At 42.2% G+C, this 19,543-nt stretch overlaps 1 protein-coding gene across 11 annotated transcripts in view; it reads left to right on the forward strand.

Moving 5' to 3' along the window:
- Positions 1-19,543, forward strand: part of APBB2 (amyloid beta precursor protein binding family B member 2) — a 166,993-nt gene that overhangs the window by 13,477 nt on the left and 133,973 nt on the right. For 6 of the 11 annotated variants that reach the window (XM_069014215.1, XM_069014224.1, XM_069014217.1 and 3 more), the window contains exon 2: positions 3,806-3,886. The exons of 3 other annotated variants lie outside the window; for them this stretch is intronic. The gene's annotated coding sequence lies outside the window, so the exon portion shown is untranslated. Of the gene's footprint in view, positions 1-3,805; positions 3,887-6,633; positions 6,773-16,668; positions 16,745-19,543 lie in introns of those variants that run through there. 2 more of the 11 variants (XM_069014216.1, XM_069014219.1) reach the window with 2 other exon arrangements.

Raw genomic sequence — 19,543 nt, forward strand, 5'->3', positions numbered from 1 at the left:
ATAGTGTGTTAAATACAGAGGGTTGCATAATACGTTTCTATTTTATAAATACTATCATTATCTGAATTTATAAAGTTCATAGTCATGTTGTGTGTGACCTGGAACTCCCCAGGTCTGGGGCTTAGTTTGTATGTGTTAAAAATTGCCTGTGTTAAAAATACCAAAGGACATCTTCTCTCTGTGATCTTTTTAAATGTCAGTGTAGCCTTACTGTGGGTAAGTGATTTGTATCTTTGAACATAGTGCTGGAGAAGGATGAGCAGACCTAGGAGCAGTGCTAGGAGTTGCCTGCTCTCAGCTGTCCCCACTTCATGGTATGTAAGTTAGGGGCTGCCATCTCCAACCCATGAAGACAGGGAGTGATGGTCCAAGCAGTGTCTCTTCTTGTTCCTTGCAGACCTGCATGGCAAATGAAGGCAGCTCTGTAAGGTCAACAGAGAAGGTGATAGAGCAAGAATGAGGGTTGACCTCTCTAAATACTCTACTGTATTTAAAATCTTTATGGCAGCAATTCAAGTTTTTATATAGAGAGTCAGTGGTGAACCTTTTATACAGGTGGTACAATCTATCCTGTGTTAGACTCAAATAACAGTGTAGAAAAGAAGCTTTTCCTCTCTAAAGGAAAACATTTGCCACCCTTGTAACTGATAGGTGGTATGTTAATTGTAAGTAACCCATTGGAATTGGCACAAGTAAGGTAAGATGGACTGTGAGGAGAAGTGCTAACTTTGGGTCACTCATGGTCAGGAGTTAAACATGGCAGTATGCATTCTTAATTCTGTAAAAGACGTTGTTTCCAAAATTCCTAAAAAAACCTTTGGATCTAAATAGTTTGGGATGCTGCTATTAAGTTGTGGCAGGGATTTTGATGTTCTGGGAAAACGTTTTTACCTGCCAGGAAAATATGTGTTCATTTCGCTTAGCAATATGTGGCTCCTTTGGCTTTGCTTTTGCATTTTAGGCAGTACTTTAATATCTTCATTAGTTTGATTTTGGCCTACTTGTGCTAGTAGAATGGATGTGCTGAAGTACTTCCCTCTGATATAAGTGGGGCCTGAATCATGGTTGAAAGCCATGTCACTTTGTTTGTAGGAAATTATGCCTTCTCTCTCCCCAGGTTGGACATTGGGTCTTGACATTGGGTCATTTGCGCACTGAAGAGTGCAGAGACAGCTTCGCTCTTACTTGAAGTATCTGGACGCTTTGGCTTTAGGCTGGCAGTGTCCAAGCACCAGCCAAGCTGGAGTGTGTTTTTGATGTTCTTTCCTGGCAGACAGTGAGACCTTTGTAGTTTCAGGATTGTTTCTCAGATACGTGCTTTTAGTCCTAGCAGTTCAACTGGTACTTTTAAAAAATTGGTATATAAACCAAAACTACTTATCTGATGAGAGGGAACTGGAGTTTGAATCAGATTGGTGAAATTTTGAGATCAAGATATTCTTTAATTAAAAACTTTCTCTTAATTTTTGCTATAAAGCATAATTTTTTCTATAGAGCAGCTGCAAAACACAAAGTAACATTGCCCTAAGCTAAAGATTTATTGTCTTTGCTTTTTTTCTTTCCTCCCCTTCTAAAACAATCTGCAGTATATTGTGAAGTAGGGTAGCTGTGTTTGGACTCAAAAGTGTTTAGCAATGCCTAACTGACTGCAGTGGGTTTGATGCAAAGCAGCGTTCAAAAAATGCATGGCTTTGTGTTGAAGGCAGGAGCACAGCAGCAGACAATTACTAATGGGTTTTGTACATGATGCAACGGGAGTAGGGTCAGGGAAGCTGTGGCACAGAGCAGAGGAGCTGTAAGCACATGTACTGTTTGATGCTTCAGTCTGCTGTGGTGGGTTGGACCATAAACATCTCTCCCTGTTTCCCTTTTTGTGTTTTGCTCCCTGCCAAGGCAGATGTAAACTTGCAGTGTTATTTGAGGTTTCTCTGTACAGACCTACCTTTTAGCTACAATTAGGGCAGAACACCTCCCTCCCCGATGGGTAACCTGTAGTAGCATTGCTCATGTCCCTGTGTGACCAGAGAGAAAGATTAACAAACACTTTCCTGATGTAAAACTTTCCCCCAGGTTGAAATGGATAGGAAAGTTCATTGTGGCTGATTAGTTCTAATTTCCCCCCCCTGCCCCAAGCAGGGGGGGAAATTATTTAATTTAAATAATTAAAGGTTGCTGTTAAATTCACCTCATTCTCTATTAAGCCTCCCTGGTCATATTAAACTGCCTAATTCAAGCAGTGTTTTTAGTGTTGGTAGAGGAAAGCATTATATTTAGAAAAACACTTTATTGTGGAACAATTTTAAAATTATATGGAAACATAGTATTTAACGACCAGCAAGATGATTTGTGTTGCAAGACATGAGAACAAAGGAGTTATGAATGTTGCGTACTGCCATGAAGGTGCCTGCCTTCAGTTCCTGCATAACCATTTGTGCTTAATCATGAAAGGATCTGTCTACATTGGCAGTGCTGGGGAATTTAACACATGGTCTAATGTCTAGTTTATGTAAGGATTCCTGCATATTTCAAATATTTGGTAACTGCGCTTACGTGTTTTGGGGGAAAAAGTGGAGGGATGTATCTTGAGTAATATTGTTCAGTTGGTAGTAAAATAGTTACACATCTATCTTTTCTTACTGAGTCATAGATTTGATATGTAGGTGCCCTTAAGGGCTTTCCATAGTCCCTGGGGAAATTTCTCCACCTGGATTCTTAGCACTGGTGTTAAAGTGCCAGCTGCAAGCTAGAGTTTGGTCATGTAAATGATAACTAGCATGGTAAATACATCTACAGGGATTGTGTGACATCCACGAATTGGCAGGAGGGGGATTCCTCTGGCTGGTTGTTGGCTTACTTGCAGGTCAACTCTTCTTTTGTTACTGATAGTTATGTGAAGAAAAGACTTCGAGTGAGTGCCAGGCTATTTCTTCTTGAAAGACTAGTCAACAGATTGTTTAAGAACTTACAAACAGCAGGAATTAGCAGCCTGGCAGCCTAAGCTGTCACAGGCTTTGAATAGCATGTGCTTGGGAGCATTTTTCCTTTGCCTTGTCAGGACAGCTACATTTTACAATGGTCATTATGTTCCTGGCAGGGTTTGCAAACACATCCAGTTGCGTTTGGCCCGACTCCCGTTGCTGCGGTGTTTTGTTTTTCCAGAGTGCCCTTAGCTGCAGTTCAACACCTTTTCTCAATCTGGCTTTACCACGGCGTGGAAACAAGAAAGGCTTGCATAGAAAATCACTGTCTAGACCCTGACTGATGTTACTTATGTGTTTCATCATTCCCTTCTCCCAGCATGGGTCTTTTTTGGCCACCGAGGTAGGGAAAGCCCACCAGCTCAATGGAACACAAGAGGCAGCCCTGTAATAGAGAAGTTTTCCCGGGTGCTGAGTGGTGGTTTTAAGTTAGAATGGGGAGACTTTCTTAAAAATTCAAGTTTTTGTGTGTTCTTGAGTAAAAAGAGGACTTCTTTTCTGAAGTTACCTAATGCCCTGAAATATGTGCAGTTAGAAGTTCAGCCAAAGTTGTGATACATCAGTACATTTCAATGAAAACCACAAAGTGTTCATGGCTAAGGATACCTTTCATGAACTTCCTGTTCAGCTCTTTAAAACCATTAATATTGAGGTATTCTGTTCCAACTCCTTTCTCATTGTAAAAGTTCTTTTTTTTAAAAAACGTTTTTTATGCCTTGAAAGCTGCACTCTTTTTAAATGAACTTAAGAGTTCTTTTAAGACAGGTTGAAAGAAAAGGCAAAAATTCATTTTGGTTTTAATTTTTTTCTATTCCATTTCTTTTCAGACTCCCTGCACTTCCGAAGATTTAAGGCAGAGAGGCAGAGAAGCTGGAGGAGGTTGTAAAGTGAAGGTTTGGGGATTAGATGTGAGTACAGCCATCCCATCTGCAGGGATGCAAGAAAGGTGCTGCTGTTAGCTCTTCCAAAAGCTAGTTGTTGAATCCAGAAGAAATCTCTTGAAAACCTTCAAAGACCCATTCAGACTAAATGTAGTGTGTAATTTTAGATTCATGCTCTTTTTCAAGAGCTTCAAGCCCAGGTCACTGAACACAGGCAAAAAGAATATGTGGAGAAGTCAAAGGAAGAATTACAGGCATCTCACTGCAGCCAGCTGCACTCTGACTTGGTGTTATCTCTTACTATTATGAAAAACAGTGTGTGGCATCCTTGGTTGTAAAAGCTTGTTGTGGAGGAGGGCTGCATCCTGCTTGGTGTTTCTAGCAGAGAACGTGCATGTTGAATGATTAAAAGAACAATTTGGGAAAGATGTTGCTTATGTGACTTCAGTGTTGTGCAGTGTTGGGGTGGTTGTGGTTTATGTGTCTCTGATGTGAGGGTGGTAATGGTCTTCTTAACTCAAGTAGAAGCTGTATAACTCAGTACTTCAGAGCTTCTTTTTGACAGTTAAGATAAAAGATACACACTATGGTTAATGAAAGAATAGTGATGATAGGAAAAAAGCACTATCAGACACTGTTTTAACAGCTGTGGTTTCTATGATAAAGACAAATCCCTTCACATAAAACAAACTGCAGTTTAGGAATTAAGTCTGTTTTGAATATAAATTTATATTTAAATTCTGAGATTAAGTTTTCTTCTGTCTCCCTGAAGCTCTGTGAAATCCCTTCAGGGAGAAGGGAGGGAGTGCTTAGAAAGCCATTTCTGATATTAAATGGCTTCTGAAAAGGTAGGCTAATCAAACCCTGAATTTGGGGTTTGGAAGTTAGTGTTCACAGGGTGGGAAAAACTTTATTGAAGAGCAGCTGATTCCAGACTGCCAGAGGTCAGCTGACCTGAAGTACCCTCTGTGCCCTGACATCAGTCCCTGTCCCCATTCCCCTGCTGAAGGAGGGGCTGGTGGGATCCTGCCTCCCCAGCTGGGGGCTGACTGCTCAGTACGGCCACTGGCACTGCTGCAGCCCCTCTGTGGAGGTCCCTGGCCAGTGTACTGTGAAGCTGAACAAATTCCAGTGCTATCCAAGCCTGTAATCAGTTAGGTACAAGGTGAAAAGAACAAGGAAGAGAACCAAAAAGTGATAGCTGGGTGTGAAATATCACCAGGCCTTCATTAAGGGATATATGATTCACAGCTACTCAGCATCTTCATGTGTGTGTGCAAGGTGGGCAAGGCTTCCATCACAAGTGCTGCAAAGGCTAACTTGGTTGTATCCCTACCTCTAAACTTTCTTGGCACATTTGTGGGTGTCCTCTGCTTCTAAAATAATGGTTTCTGTGTCTCTGCTCTATCTGGTGCAGATGTTTACCTCCCCCTTGCTCCCAAGAGCCTCTAGTGTAAATGTTTAGTCTAAACCTGATTTATTCAGGTCCTTTAACTTTGTACTTCTGTGGCATGAACAATTTTATACAGTGTTCTGAGAAGTTGTGAACTCCTGTCACAGTTTGTACTCAGCACACTTTTTTTTGAAGAAGAAGATAAATGTGAAGAGCATGAATTAGAGTTCAGAAACTCTCCTCCTGCTGTGTTCAGTGTGAGAAGGGAAACCAAAATCTGAAGGGAAAAGCTGTTGTTATGGCAGCAAAAAAAATTTTTAATTTAGATTTGCTATTCAGATGTCGCTTTCATGTTTCCTATTTCAATCTTGAAAGAAATCTGTGTATTATGTAATGAAATAAATGACTTTTTAATAAGCATATAACTAGTATCTCCCAAAACTCTGTAATTTAGGCACTTATGTGAATAATAGTACATGATATATAATAGTATGTTGCCTTCCATTTTCCAAACTCTATTAGAAAGGGTAATGATGCACAAATGTATAACTTCATTAGGTTTTTATACTTAGTACTTTGCAGCCCACTTTATGCAGATATCTTTATTTGTATTGCAGTGCAATTGAATCATTGGCATAATCTTTTGAGCAGTTAGGCTGCCCAATTATGATTGCAATGAGTCTGCAGAGATTAATGAAAACAACAACTTCTCTAGGTTTTAGTTTTCTTTCCATTGAACAAAGTGTGCTGGAAGGAACAGTTGGGGAAAAATAATCTGGTTTTTACTTACTGGGTTAGTATATGGCATGTGTCTGAATGGAAGCATTGGCTCTTAGCATCTGCAGAAGACAGCTGCCTTATGACTGGGGCCCTCCTCTGAGAGGCTGGGCTCTGACATCTTCATGCCAGGGTGTTAGTGGTTCCAGTTCCCTCCACTTTACCTGCAGAGTTGCTGTGTAAGGGGGACTTTCACTCCAGTGTAAGGGAGAGAGCAAACTTCCACACTGTTTCTGGAGAGGACTAACAAGGCTCCTCAGGAGTGTGTTTGGCCTGGGATCCATGAGCACCTTGAGTCCTTGCAATGGGTGGGATTCCAGGAAAGTTAAAATGTTCTCATTTTGAGTGCTTTTTTCCCCCATTATTCCCCACCTTTTCTTTTTTTTCTTTTGCTTTCCCTCCTTCTAGTGTGTTGCCCACAGTGAAATATTGTATGCAGTGATGTATAATTTGCCACACAAGTCACATATGTTTTCCCATTGGTGTCCTGCTTGTGTTTGCATCACTTTGCTTTTTGCAGAAACATCCTTTCATTATAGCTGAAGCATAGATTTTGTGCTCAGACTGTACATCAGACTTCCTTATCTTTCTTTCTTTGTTTCAGACTGTGTAAAAGTCCAGACACCCAAATGACATCCTGAAAATACCAAAAAGCCTCTGGCTATTCTGGAAGAATTTAAATTGAATTCCTATTTTCATCTGGAGACCACTAATCATAGGCTTATGTGATGAGCAACTCCATGGTATGTTTGGGTTCAGATAGCTGTTGGGAACTGGCCTCTTGATACATGCACTGCTCCCTTCAAGGCTTTGTTTTGCTTTGATCTTAAGTGGTCACTTTCAATATACCTGTGAAGCTTATAGATCTGGAGAAGCCATCTTTTTCTGCAAGCTGTTACCTGAAGTGAAGTGATTGGTCTCCCAGAGAGTAAAATCTTCCAGAGCCCAAAGGTGCATGTAGAGTAGAGCAGAGCAGCAAGCAGTGAAATGTGTTTTTTATGACTGGAGTTGATGAGTTTGGAGGGGGAATAGTGGAGGATTTTCAGTTGCATCTCCTTCGGTGATGGCAGTCATATCTTCCATCGAGGCAGACTTCTTAAGTGTTGGTATTTCCCTTGTCTGTAGGGACAGGTAGGAAAAAAGGAAGGAAATTACAAGCTGCATGTCTGTTAGTATTTTACAGTGATTATATGTGTGCAGCTCCATCATTGGCATGGCACTCTTGTAGCTCCATTACTGAATATTCCATCCATCACTGGGATTTATCAAAACACAGTTTGGTGGATAGTTGGGTGGTAACTGTTGAGCTTTTGCCCAAATACAGAGAGGCTTTCCTCATGTTTAAGGATTTAATCTCGTGATACTGGTACCAGGAGAGTGAGAGAATCTGGCCCTCATCTTCTCTTTGGGTAGAGATGGTGTCTGGGTCTTCAATAGGTGGAGAAAGTGAGTGGTCTTGTGCAGATTAGAATGGGTTACTTTTCCTGGGACCATGTTGTGGGCCAAAGGGACTTTTAGAAGGAGACTCTGAGGAGAAGATAGAATTTGGATGAGCTGGAAGAGGTTACCCACTGGAGGAGCTAACACCCTGGAAAAGCAATGACTGGGACAACACTACAGGTTGCTTTCCTAGAATAGAAATGAAGATAGTGTAACAAATCTCAATGGTCTCCAAGAACCACTTAATTAACTCTGAACACCAAATAAATGTAATCACAGGTTTTTTGCTTACAGAATGGCAGAAAAAGGCATAAAACTTATCTTTTTCAGCTGGAAAGAAATTCTTCTGGACTAGTTTTGAGGGCAGCAAGATACGTTAATCTTAGGGACATTGATTTATTTAAGCTTCAAGCTAGGACATTTTTTCTCTGAAAAAATAGATCTTTGCGCATGCTAAATATATGCTTCCTGAGGTGAATGGGTTGAAAAGTCTTTAGCAGCACAGACAGTACTGAGAAAATCATTAAGAAATGTATATGTTCCCAGATGCTGAGCATGCAATTTCTGAAACAATTTAAACTTTGCACGATTTATGGAGGGGGTTCTGTTTTTTGTATTAGGTGTGGAGTGACGAGGAAGAGGGGAGCTCTGTGGCTGCGATAGATGTCTGACAAATCTCCAGATGGAAAATGCACCAAAGTGTCATTTTAGTCAATATTCTAGAGCTATGGAAGAGGTAGGTCTAAGATCATAAAACATTCAAAGGAGAGCTATTTTTCCTTCTGGAGAGGTAGCCAGCTCTGCAGAAGTTAAGTATTTCTCTGAGTGGCCCTTGCGTACTGCTCGTGTGGAGCTGTCCTTCCTGCTTGCTTGAGGATCAGTGTCCAGGGCCTTATGGCTTTCTGTAGAGTTGTCTTTGTGTACCTTGGATCTTTTTGTCTCTTATCACTGTTTGGTTGGTGCTCTCTTGTTTTCCCAAGCAGATGTGCTTTGTATGGGTGGTAGCCAGGAAAGGCAGAGAGGAGATTATAGGGCAGGTAGAATCATGGAGTCATTGGATGTTTTGGATTGGATTGGAAGGGATCTTTAGAGACCATCTGGTCCAAGAACCCCACTGCTGTGGGCAGGGACATCTTATTGTGTGCTAGACCAGATTGCTCAGACCCCCATCCAACCAGACCTTGAACATTTATTTACAGGGATGGGGTATCCACAACTTCTCTGGGCAATCTGTTCCAGTGCCTCAGCACTCTCATAATAAAAATCTTTTGCTTATGTCCAGTCTAAATCTACCCTTTCTCAGTTCAAAATCTGTTCCAGTTTCAGCAGGTACTACTGCTCCTCTCTAGGGCTCCTTTTGTCTGGTACCAGAGCCAGACCCACTGTGGAATGAGCTCTATCTGTGCCAGACAGATAGGGTGGTGCTGTTTGAGACTGGGCGAGATTGTCAGGGTGGATCAGGCCCTGTGTCCCTCTACTTTCAATACCTTGTCTATGAGCTGTCGCTGTTGTATGTTTCCAGAGAAAAAAGTAGAAGAATCTCTGGGTTTTATGGGGTAATCTCTCCCACTGTTGTTTTATCATGGTCTGTAATGGTTAGAGGTAGACCTGTGCCTTTAAGGTTTTGATAAATGAATCTTAGTAATAAACCTGGCACAGATGGAACAATTGTCCTGATCCTGATCCTCACATAAAATGTTCCATACTTGACTTCCATGACCTCCTGCCGGAATTAGTTTTTGTATTTATATACTCACGCACTCTTTTGTATACACAAGCAGAAACTGCCAGGCTTCCTTTTCCAAACGGTTTTCTGTCTTATCATACTTGGGTGTATTTCAGAAGATTTGGATTGTTCAGGAAGACAGTGTATTTTGAGGGTTTTTCGATTCCCAGAGCCAGAGTTGTTACCTCTTTCAGAAAGAGGTAACCTTGTCTGGTTTAGCAGCACCTTTTGGAGTGACTAGCACAGCATGTTATAATAAAGGAATCTGCACTAGTGTCCTCTAGAAGACATTAATTAGGCTAACATTGCTCTTCATCTTAGTTCTGTTTATGCAAAGCTATGGAATTTGAGGTTGTGCTTTTTAAACCATGGCTGTATCTTGAACCTTTTGCTGAGCTGTTTCAAGTCCATTTCTAGATGTTATAATTAATGGTTTAGTTAAAAATACTGTGAGGTTTTATAGCTAGCTTAAAAGCTTGCATTTAGGGCACATTTTTTAATACTCAAATCCACTGGTGTTTTATTTTTTGTCCTTTCATGTCACTTGTTTCTCTCTGCAGACTCCTCATGGTCCTGTCAGATACTGCTTTACATCAGAAACTGTCATCTTCTGAGGTTCCTACCTTTTATCTCTCTCTGCTGCAGCCTTCCTTTCAGTTCTTTGCATTGTGAGATACTTCAAAAGACAAGGATGTGAAAGATAGGTTGCCACTCATCTTTGCTCTTGTGCACACTGAGCCCTCACACTCACCCCTGCAGCTGGTCTCCCAACCAGGGTTTGATATGTGTGCATCTCACCACTTGCCCATCATCTGGTTGCCTTGGCAAACCCATGCTGCCTGGGGTGCTGCATGTGGCAGTCCTTGCTTCCTCATTGGTCAGGTGGGCAGTGCAAAGCACACTTCATTTAAAATGTGTCAGGATCTACTGACTGAGAAACCTGCTCTTGGACACCAGTGTGCCCATTGTGGCTGGCCATGTTACTTTGGAGAAGTTCGGGTTTGTGTGGCAGGTACTAGTGGTAGCCACAGAGCAGTCCAGTGCGGGTTCTTTTTGCATTGAGTTAATTTTGTAAAACACATCCACATTGATACTACTGTGCATTGTGCACTAGTTCAAAGAATGGAGAGCAGTTCAGGTGGATAAGTTAGTCTACAGCTATTAAGGATTAGGAAGAAAAAAATTATTTTGGCTGAAATTATTTGAAGTGTTTTCTTCGTTTGCCAGTAAATGTCAGTTGCTTTAGAGGCATTAAAAAGCTGGATATTGTCCAGCTGTTCTTGTTCTTTTCCCCCTCCTTATTTAGCTTTATGCCAAGAAATGTATCATCTCTAATGACTCAAGCATGAGAGCTCTATTTTCTTTTATTTTTTTAGTCCACATTTTATATACACATGTATATCCTGTTAACTTTTAAATAGCAACTGTTTGGAATTAAAGCTAAGTAGTAATGATAAAACTCTGTGCTTGATTCCGTGGTGTAAAAACTTACAGTAGTTCAAACTTGTGGAGAGGGAGTCCCACATGCAGCGAGATGGATGGGCAGCTGGCAGATGCTCTCGGTTGCTCTGAGCTGTGTGAGGAGGGGGCTCAGCCCAGGTTTCCAGCTGACTTCCAGTACCTCCCATCCAAAATTGATTGTTATGACTTAACTATCTCTAAGTACATGACTGGAAGAGTGTAAGATTTGAAATACAGCTTTCCAAGTATTTCTGTGTAGTAGCCAAAACTTTTCAGGAGCATTAAAGGGATAGTTCAGTATTAATTTTTAATGGCCTACAATGTGTTATTTTAACTCAAAATGTCTAGTCACTATCTTGACAAACTGAGGCTGTATCACTTTATTAAATAAAACATCACACCAAATTCTCTGTATGTGGTGAGCTTGATGGTGATTAGAGTTCAATTTGATAACAACATTCATGTGCTGCTTTAATTTTGTTGCACATGAACCTTAATTTTCAGAGATTCATATCTGTTCTCTATTCAAATGTTAAAAGAAATGTTGAGGTAGCTTCCAGCAATAAAACTAAACTGACCAGCTTTCCTGTGAAACTTCCAGAACTTCCTGCTTCTGTTCTGGCTTAAAGTTTATGGTGTTAAAAAAACCACCCTTTCTTCTGTCATTTCCACAGCTTATTTTAGCCAGAATGTGAAAGCAAGGAAGCATTGTAACAGTAATAAATAAACACTTAAAAAATCATCATGATAACTTTGATTTCTAATGAAAATGGTCAGAGCTTCAGATTTCTGTCCTTGATTTTATAAAAAAAAAGGTGCCTTTATGCCTGCTTGTAATTCACATATTAAGATCTTGGTGCATACATGTATAGGTACATATAGATAGAGAGGGGAAAACAGGAGTGTAGGAAAAACCAAGCAGCTGAATAAAGACAAGTTTTCTGTAAAAATTACATAACTTGAGGAACAACTGGAAGATTGGACCAGATAAGAGTGTATGTTAGTTTGAGGTAGTGTGTGAGTGCTGCCTTGGTGTTCCTCATGCAAGTTCCTCGAGCAAGATCAGATTGTGTTTGAGCGTTAGTCAATAATTCTATACGCATAGGTCAAATATTTTCCAGCTCTTAATTGGTTTCTGCATACAGTGTGCTGATGGTACCCATTATCAGAGAATCATTTAGGTTGGAAGAGGACCTCCAAGATCATTCAGTCCATCTGTTAACTTAGCACTGTCAAGTCCACCACGAAACCTATTTCTAAGAACCACATCTACATGTCTTTTAAATGCCTCCAGGGACAGTGGTTCTATCACTTCCCTGGGCAGCCTGTTCTAATGCTTGACAACCCTTTTGGAAGAAATTTGTCCTAATATCCAATATAAATCTGCCTGGCACAACTTGAGGCTGCTCCATCTTGTCAAATGACTTGTTACCTGGGAGAAGAGCCTGGTCCCCCCCCCCCCACCTAGCTGCAACCTCTTTTCAACTTCAGCTCTCTTGTGAAAAAGCTCCCCTGAGCCTCCTTTTCTCCAGATTAAACAGCTGCATCTCCCTCGACCGCTCCACATAAGACATGTGCTTCAGACTCTTCACCAGCTTTTCTGCTCTTATCTGGACATGCTCCAGCTCCTCAAAGTTTCTCCTGTAATGAAGGGCCCAAAACTGAATAAAGTACTGGAATTGCAGCCTCGCCAGTGCTGAGGACAGGACAATCACTGCCCTGTTCATGATGTTCCTGGTGTGTTTCTACCTACACTGTTTCTGACACAAGCTAGGGTGCCATTGGCCTTCTTGGCCACCTGGGTACATGCTGGCTCATCTTCAGCTGGCTATGGACCAGCACCACCAGGGCCTTTTCCACTGGGCCACGTTCCAAACACTCTGCCCCCAGCCTGTGGTGCTGCAGGGGGTCATTGTGACCCAGATGTCGGACCCAGCATTTGGCCTTGTTGAACCTTGTCCATCTGGCCTTGGCCCATTGATCCAGCCTATTCAGATCCTTCTATGAAAGCCTTTGTGTCCTCCAGCAGATCAACACTCCCTCCCAACTTGTGTCATCTGCAGACTGTCTGTAAATGCACTTCATCTGCTTGTCCAGGTCATCAGCAAAGATATTAAACAGAGCTGGTCCTGAGCTCTGGGTACCACCACTCGTGACTGGCTGCCAGCTGGATGTAACTCATCACCAGTCTCTGGGGCCGGCCATCCAGCCAGTTTTCTACCTGAGGAACAGTGCACCCATCCAAGCAATGACCAGCCAGTTTCTCCAGGAGAATGCTGTGGAAAATGGTATCAAAGGCTTTACTAAAGTCTGGGCTCACAACATCCACTTCCACCATCTCTCCAAACACACAGTTTACAATCCTATGGTTGTTTCTACTAAATTGTAGCCAACATGCAGCAAAAGCATGGGAAGGTAAGAAAATGAAACTTGTTTAAACAAGTTTTAACATCAGTGAAGGAATAAGAAAAGGGTTAAAACAGTAAAGTGGTTGTTAGTATTTGATATGTAAATGAGTATAATTCCTCAAGTAGGTTTTATTTGTTGAGTTGAACACTTGGAAGCAAGCTGACTTTGGATGGTGGTGCTTATGGCAATATACAAATGCAGTAATGCTGGGAAATTTGCTGTCTTGTTCAGCCAAGTGTTGTTGGAAGTTTTCTTGTAGTAAATATTATCATGTCCCCCCCCATCTTCCGCACTTGGTTGTTGTAGAAGGATTATCTGCATTGCACATAAATGTGCTATGACTGTGGAAGAGATCTGAGCTGGTTTCATGCCATCTGGCTCAGGACCAGAAGCAATGTGCCTGAGCTTGGGCAGCAGCATGCAGCCTTGGCAGTTTGGGCTGGTGCCATCTCAGGGATGGATCTTTGTGCTTAGGGTCAGCATTGCTGATGTTTCTAGTGTACTCCTGTACACTTATATTACTCTTGGTTTTACATCTACAAGACTGTATTTAAAAGAAAAGGCTTTATAGGTTAAAGAAAAATAGTCATAACTTGCAACACCAGTCACTCATCCAGGCATTCTGTCCTTTACCTCTTTACTTTGTAATGTGAATAAAGTTTTATGTAAACAACAAAACTTGGACTCTACTATAATGTTTTTTTTATAGCACTATATCTGAAGATCTTCAAGTCTTACTGTTTTATAAATTGGCTTTGGGTTTCTGTGAGGAAAATAATGCTGATATATTCATCAAATTTAAGGGATTAAAATGAGGAGGGAGTTAAATGCTGTGAATAATGTGTTTGAATTGCAGGAACACAAACAGGGTTGAATGAAAGATGTTAGGGAACAATCTGTTCTCTGTTACAGTTTTAGAGATCTTCAATGAAAAATAGGACCTTTGTGTTTTTGCACACCCTGAGGAATGCACTCTCTGGTAGGTGGGGTACCTCTGAATACTTTTAACAGCCTAATCGGTGCATAAACAAAATCACCCCATAGGCTGCTTTCTTAGTGGAAGGACTGTGCTTATGTGATATACATTTCTGGCTAGATTCAAGTAGGGGTTTTTGGAGGCCTTTCACATTTTTTGTGGTAACCCTCTGAACAAAATATTTGGAGAACACACCCCTGTGGTGTTCCTAGGTCTTCTTGTTTGTCAATGATCTGTTTGAAATCTGTGTTTAGAAGAAAAGTACTTGATGCCTTTCAAAGTTTGACATATTTCTATGCTCTGCATATTTAATATAAAGAAAATACTACTGCAGCATGCTGTTAAGGTGCTGTTTGACAGTGTAAACTGGTAGTTTTGGTGATGATGCCTTGTAGTGAATTTTCAAGTGTTAGACTGCAGTGTCAGTGGCATGGGTTGCTGTGTAATCGGACTTTTGTATTAGAAGCAACTGGATGTGTTAGTGATTTCTGCAGTGAGCAAGCTGTTCTCTGGGATGAATTGTCTTGATTAGCTGTCAGACTCTTAACTTTCCAAAAGCCAGCTCTTATCTGATAATAGCAAATAATGCCTGACTGTTCAGGTTTGTGCTGAGAAAAAAGGAAGGAAGGCTCCCTGTTCCCCTTTGTGCCTTGGGGGGAGCAGGCACCTCAGGCTTGTGCAGTTCGCTGAGCATCTCCTCAGCTCTGTGCTGCATTTCCCAACTAGCCCCTTCCTCGCAATGGGTATGTATTTCTTTCTAGCTAGCTTACAGTGCTGCAGGTATATTGACAGAATTATTTCAAAGAGGTGGAATAGTTATGCTTTAAAAATACCTCAGACTATGGAAGAATCTAAATTTCTGTAATGCTAATATATAGCTCTAGTAGCTTTATGGTGCCTACCATGGGCTTTTCATTTTTTAGTTGCTTTTTTCTTAAAAGTCAGCAGAAATAGAGAGGGACCATTGCTGCCATCACATTCCCCTTTCCTTGGGAAACTGTGAATGGTTATGTATGACCTTAAAATCCAAACCCTTACTGGAGGACAATGTAGCAAAATGTTCTTCTATCATTCCTTATATATATCTGTGTTCACATTGGGTTTTGGTTTTTGGTGTGGGCATGTTTGGGGGTGGTGAGGGGATGTTTTAGTCCTAGCCTGGATTTTCTGTTGTTATTTTAATTTCACTTTACTTTCTTCTGTCTTTCCACTTTGCTTATTAACTTACAGAGGCTGAACATTGGATATCTGGGTCAGCCAAACTGTGTCGATGTGCTCCCCTTTCATTGTAGCTGGATACTAGAGATATTTTTCCAGGAAAGTTTTGTGCCCTTTATTATGTAGAGCCACAGGAACTGCACAGGGATTTTGTAATCCCTGCATCCTAACCAACTGGTTATCAGTGACGTATGAGCTCCATGTTAAAAGGAGTATTGAGTGGTTCACATATCAAGTTGTTGGATTACTTGGTTGAACAGAAGGGACATGAGCTTGATCAAAACAAATTAAAAAGATAGATAAAACCATCCCAAGTCCTGCCTCCTTATTGCCTTGCTCTTCTGAGCATTTTGCTGTGCGCTGGCTGCATTTCCTTCAGTAGCAGCCACTGTGGATTACAGTGCTACCTGCCGGCATGGCAGAATCTCAGGCTGGCCGGGATGACAGCTGGGCCACTCAGTCCATTTTTTCTGGTTTTGCTTTTTTTTCTAATGCATGTTTTATAGTGTTTTCTCTTATGGTGATCTCTTTGTTTGTGTGCTTCCTTTCTGTGGAGAATAAGTATCATAGATTTGTGGGGCTTTTTCCTTCATCACCTCTTGTGTTCAAAAGCAAGTGCCCTTGTGTAGGAGTATCACTGCAGTATTGTGGGTAGCAGGAGGCTGGCTTGTAATTGACCGAACTGAAAGGGAGTGGGTTTTTTCCCCCCTCTGTTTGGAGCATGTGTATATGATGGTGAACTGCTAAAGGCACTTTACTGACATGCATGTCTTTCAGTTAGTGAAGGAGACTGTGTGGGTGAAGTCTGGAGCAAGGGCTGAAAGCAGGGAGGTTCCGTCCAGACTGCTGTGTTGCTGCGATGGTGATCTTTCTCCTGCTGTGATGGTGTGAGGCCCAGCAGCCATCTACAGCTGGGTTAAGCTTGCTCTACTTGGACAGAGCAAGACAGTGTTAATGTGGTTGGACCTGCCCAGTGTACCATAGCTCAACAGTGTGCTATTTTGGGTAGGGTCACGAATAGGGTGATTCACTTATCTGTTAGTGGGAAGAATGCTAATGCTCTGGAGGATTCCTGTCATTCTTGTGATGGAAATTGGTCTGGGCTTTCACAAAACAAAGCATTGATGTTTATAATGCAAAAACAAAGGTGTGAGGTCCCACAGTGCAGTTCAAACTACTCTTGATTTTTGTCCTTGGGACTGTTCTTGCTGAAGTAGGGTATCAGCTTCTAGAAGCAACTGTGTGTTTTGGATCAAAGTATAGTTAGGCATATGGGTATAAATCTTCCTCTTTAAAAAAAAAATAAAAGCTTCTGGGTGCCTCTTTCAGTTCTTGATCTCCCTGCTACTTCTGCTTTTTCTGACCTCCAGCAAGGACAGTCTGGGTCTAGTCATCAAACATGGGATGAATAGAGGTGGTCCGATCATGGTGTGTTTCGTGAGGATGAAGCAGCAAAGGTCAGCGAGCCAGGCTGGGAATCACTTGGTAAGTACAAAAAGGAATTAGCTGGATACAGTGACTGTCCCTCCCTAGACCTCAGTCAGTGTGCAGCATGGTGAGTACACAGGAGGTGCATTTTTAAGATAGTATAACCAAGCGGAGGAGTAGTTGAATGCAGGGAAATGCTTCAGAGTGACTTCTGTGGAGAGAATGTGCTAAAGTGTGCCGCCTAAATGGTGAGTTGTGGTTCTTTAAAACATGACATTGAGTCACCAGTGTGCCCTGGCAGCCAGGAGGGCCAGCTGTGTCCTGCAGTGCATCAGGCACAGCATCTTCAGTTGGGCAAGGGAAGGGATTGTCCCGCTCTGTTCTGCACTGGGGCAGCCACACCTTGAGTGCTTTGTTGGTTGTCACAGTGTAAGAAGGATATAAAGCTATTACAGGGAGTCCAGAGAAGGGCCATGAAGATGGTGAAGTGTCTAAAGGAGAAGCCATGTGAGGACCAGCTGAGGTCACTTGGTTTGTTTTTGGAGGAGACTGAGGTCTACAGCTTCCTCATGTACGGGAGCAGAGGAGCAGGTGCTGAACCCCTTTCTCTGGTGACCAGGAATAGGACCTGAAGGAACAGCATGAAGCTGTGCCAGGGGATGTTTAGATGGGATATTAGGAGAAGGTTCTTCACCTAGAGGGTGGTTGAGCATTGGAACTTCCCCAGAGAAGTGGTCACAGCACCAAGCCTGCTGGAGTTCAAGAAATGTTTGGACAATGTTCTCAGGCATGTGGTGTGATTGTTGACATTGTCCTGTGCAGGACCAGGAGTTGGACTCGACTCTGACAATCCTTGTGGGTCTCTTCCAACTCGGGATATTCTACGATTATATGACTTAACGTGTGCAAGCACAGAGGGAGGAAATACTTGAGACCTTTTCAGTGTGCTTCACAGAACGCATAGCAGCTTCAGCATAGCTCACACTAAGAAGTTTCTAAGGAAGGATTTGCTGTGGAGAGTGGTTTTTTAGGAGGCTTGGTGTGGACGTGCAGAGATGAAACATGCTGCAGTTTTTGTTGGCGAGGAGCCGGCCTCTGGCTGACACGTCACTTGGTAGGCACTTGTGACTTCTTCCTGTTTAAACTGGTTAGTTGTATTAGATAGGACCATGAGGAAGTTAAAGTACTCTGTTTTCCTTCAGTGATGTTGAAACTAATTGGATTTATTAAATCAAGGGATATAAGCCACAGGTAGAAAATGTATTCCAGTTCTACTGTATCTAACAGTATCTAAGCTCTTATTTTTCCAATTTATTACCCTCTGTAATGTTATGCTTTACTAGTCTGAAGTAATTTTAGCGAAACTGAGTGCTCATTCACTGGCTTCTGCATCCCCAGTGAAATTCTGTACTTTGAAAGTGCTTTCTGTTCCACAGAACTTCTGTTCTCTTTAATTTTTTTTACTATGGCTTACTGTTGCTGTTCCATGCTCTTGCCATAAAGTGGTGTGTTAAAACAGGATGCCTTTGTCTGTGCTCAAGCACCACCGTTTTGGAGGGCGGGAGAAGCTGGTGAGAGGGATCAAGTGGCTGGTGTTTACAGACCCCTGGGGGACCCAGGCAAAATGGTGCCCATTCATGGAGCTCCAGCAGTAAAGTGTACCTTCCCCAGTGTTTCCCTGGTGTTTTATTTTGGCTCTGCGAGTTGCCCAAGCTGCAAAGAGTGCCTGGCTCTCAGTGCTTTAGGATATTTTGGGTAGTTGGAATGGCTCTGCCATCTTCTCTGTGCTTTCCAGGCAGCAATGAGGGCATGGAGGGCATTCGCTGTGCTGTGGGGCTGCTGATGACGTCCCACTTGTCCCATCACAAGCATTGCTGAATGCAGACTGACCCTGTGCTGATCAAGCACTGGTGGTAGGTGTCTTTTGTCTTGTGCTAAATAGTTTTGGCAAAAGGTGGCTTTTGAGACAGAGCGGTCCTCACTGGTGACTCTGGCTTGGCACAGTGTGGTTGTCTTGGCTGTCATCTACTGCTGCCTGGTCATCTGTCTGGCTTCTGGGCAGTGGGAGGGGAGCATGGCAGTGGAGGGCTCTTGCTATGCTGCCTTCAGCGATTGCTTTCCTCTGGGTAGTTTTGGGCTGTCTCATGAATAAACCCTCAGTAGTCTTGCCAGAGTGCTGTAGTTCTCAAAGTCCTGTGCAGTTTCCCTTGGGAATTGTGGATGTACAATGAAACTCACAGGAGATGGGGACAGGACTTCCTCTTTCCTTGATAAAAATAGTCTTTGGCTAGGGAGGAATTGCAACTCCCAAAAACTTAACTCAATGCACTGGGCAAAAATAGGCTTGCTGGGGAGCAAGCTGCTGACTTGCTCCAGACATGCTCATGAGCTTTCAGAAGGTAGGAGTGTGGTACCATCTCTGACAACCAAAATGCTGAGAAGAGAGTGGCCAGATGTGGGATGTGGGAGAGGAATATTCCATAAAAATCATTTGTCATTGACAATGGAATAATTTCTCTGAGGGTTTTGGAAATATTTGGAGCTAAAGGCTAACTGACTAGTGTTTGGGGCTGGCATCCTCTTTAGAAATCAAGACTAGCAAGTGCAGGGAAGTGAGTACCTGAGAATACATACAATTCTGATGTTAAAATGGACATATCTTGTATTTCGGGAGAGAGGTAGATTTTTGTCCTGCTTTGCAGTTCCTCCTTAAAGGAAATAAATAGCACTCTCTTTGAGTTCTGATTATTTGCAAAACAGAGCAATTACGTTCTTCTTCCTTATGTTTTATTACCCCAAAATGTAAGTAGGAGGACTTGATGGGAAACCCAAAAACAGGCAGTGTGGGAGCTGGTT

Source organism: Aphelocoma coerulescens, chromosome 4, assembly GCF_041296385.1.
Source record: "Aphelocoma coerulescens isolate FSJ_1873_10779 chromosome 4, UR_Acoe_1.0, whole genome shotgun sequence".
In the NCBI taxonomy this organism is placed as follows: domain Eukaryota; kingdom Metazoa; phylum Chordata; class Aves; order Passeriformes; family Corvidae; genus Aphelocoma; species Aphelocoma coerulescens.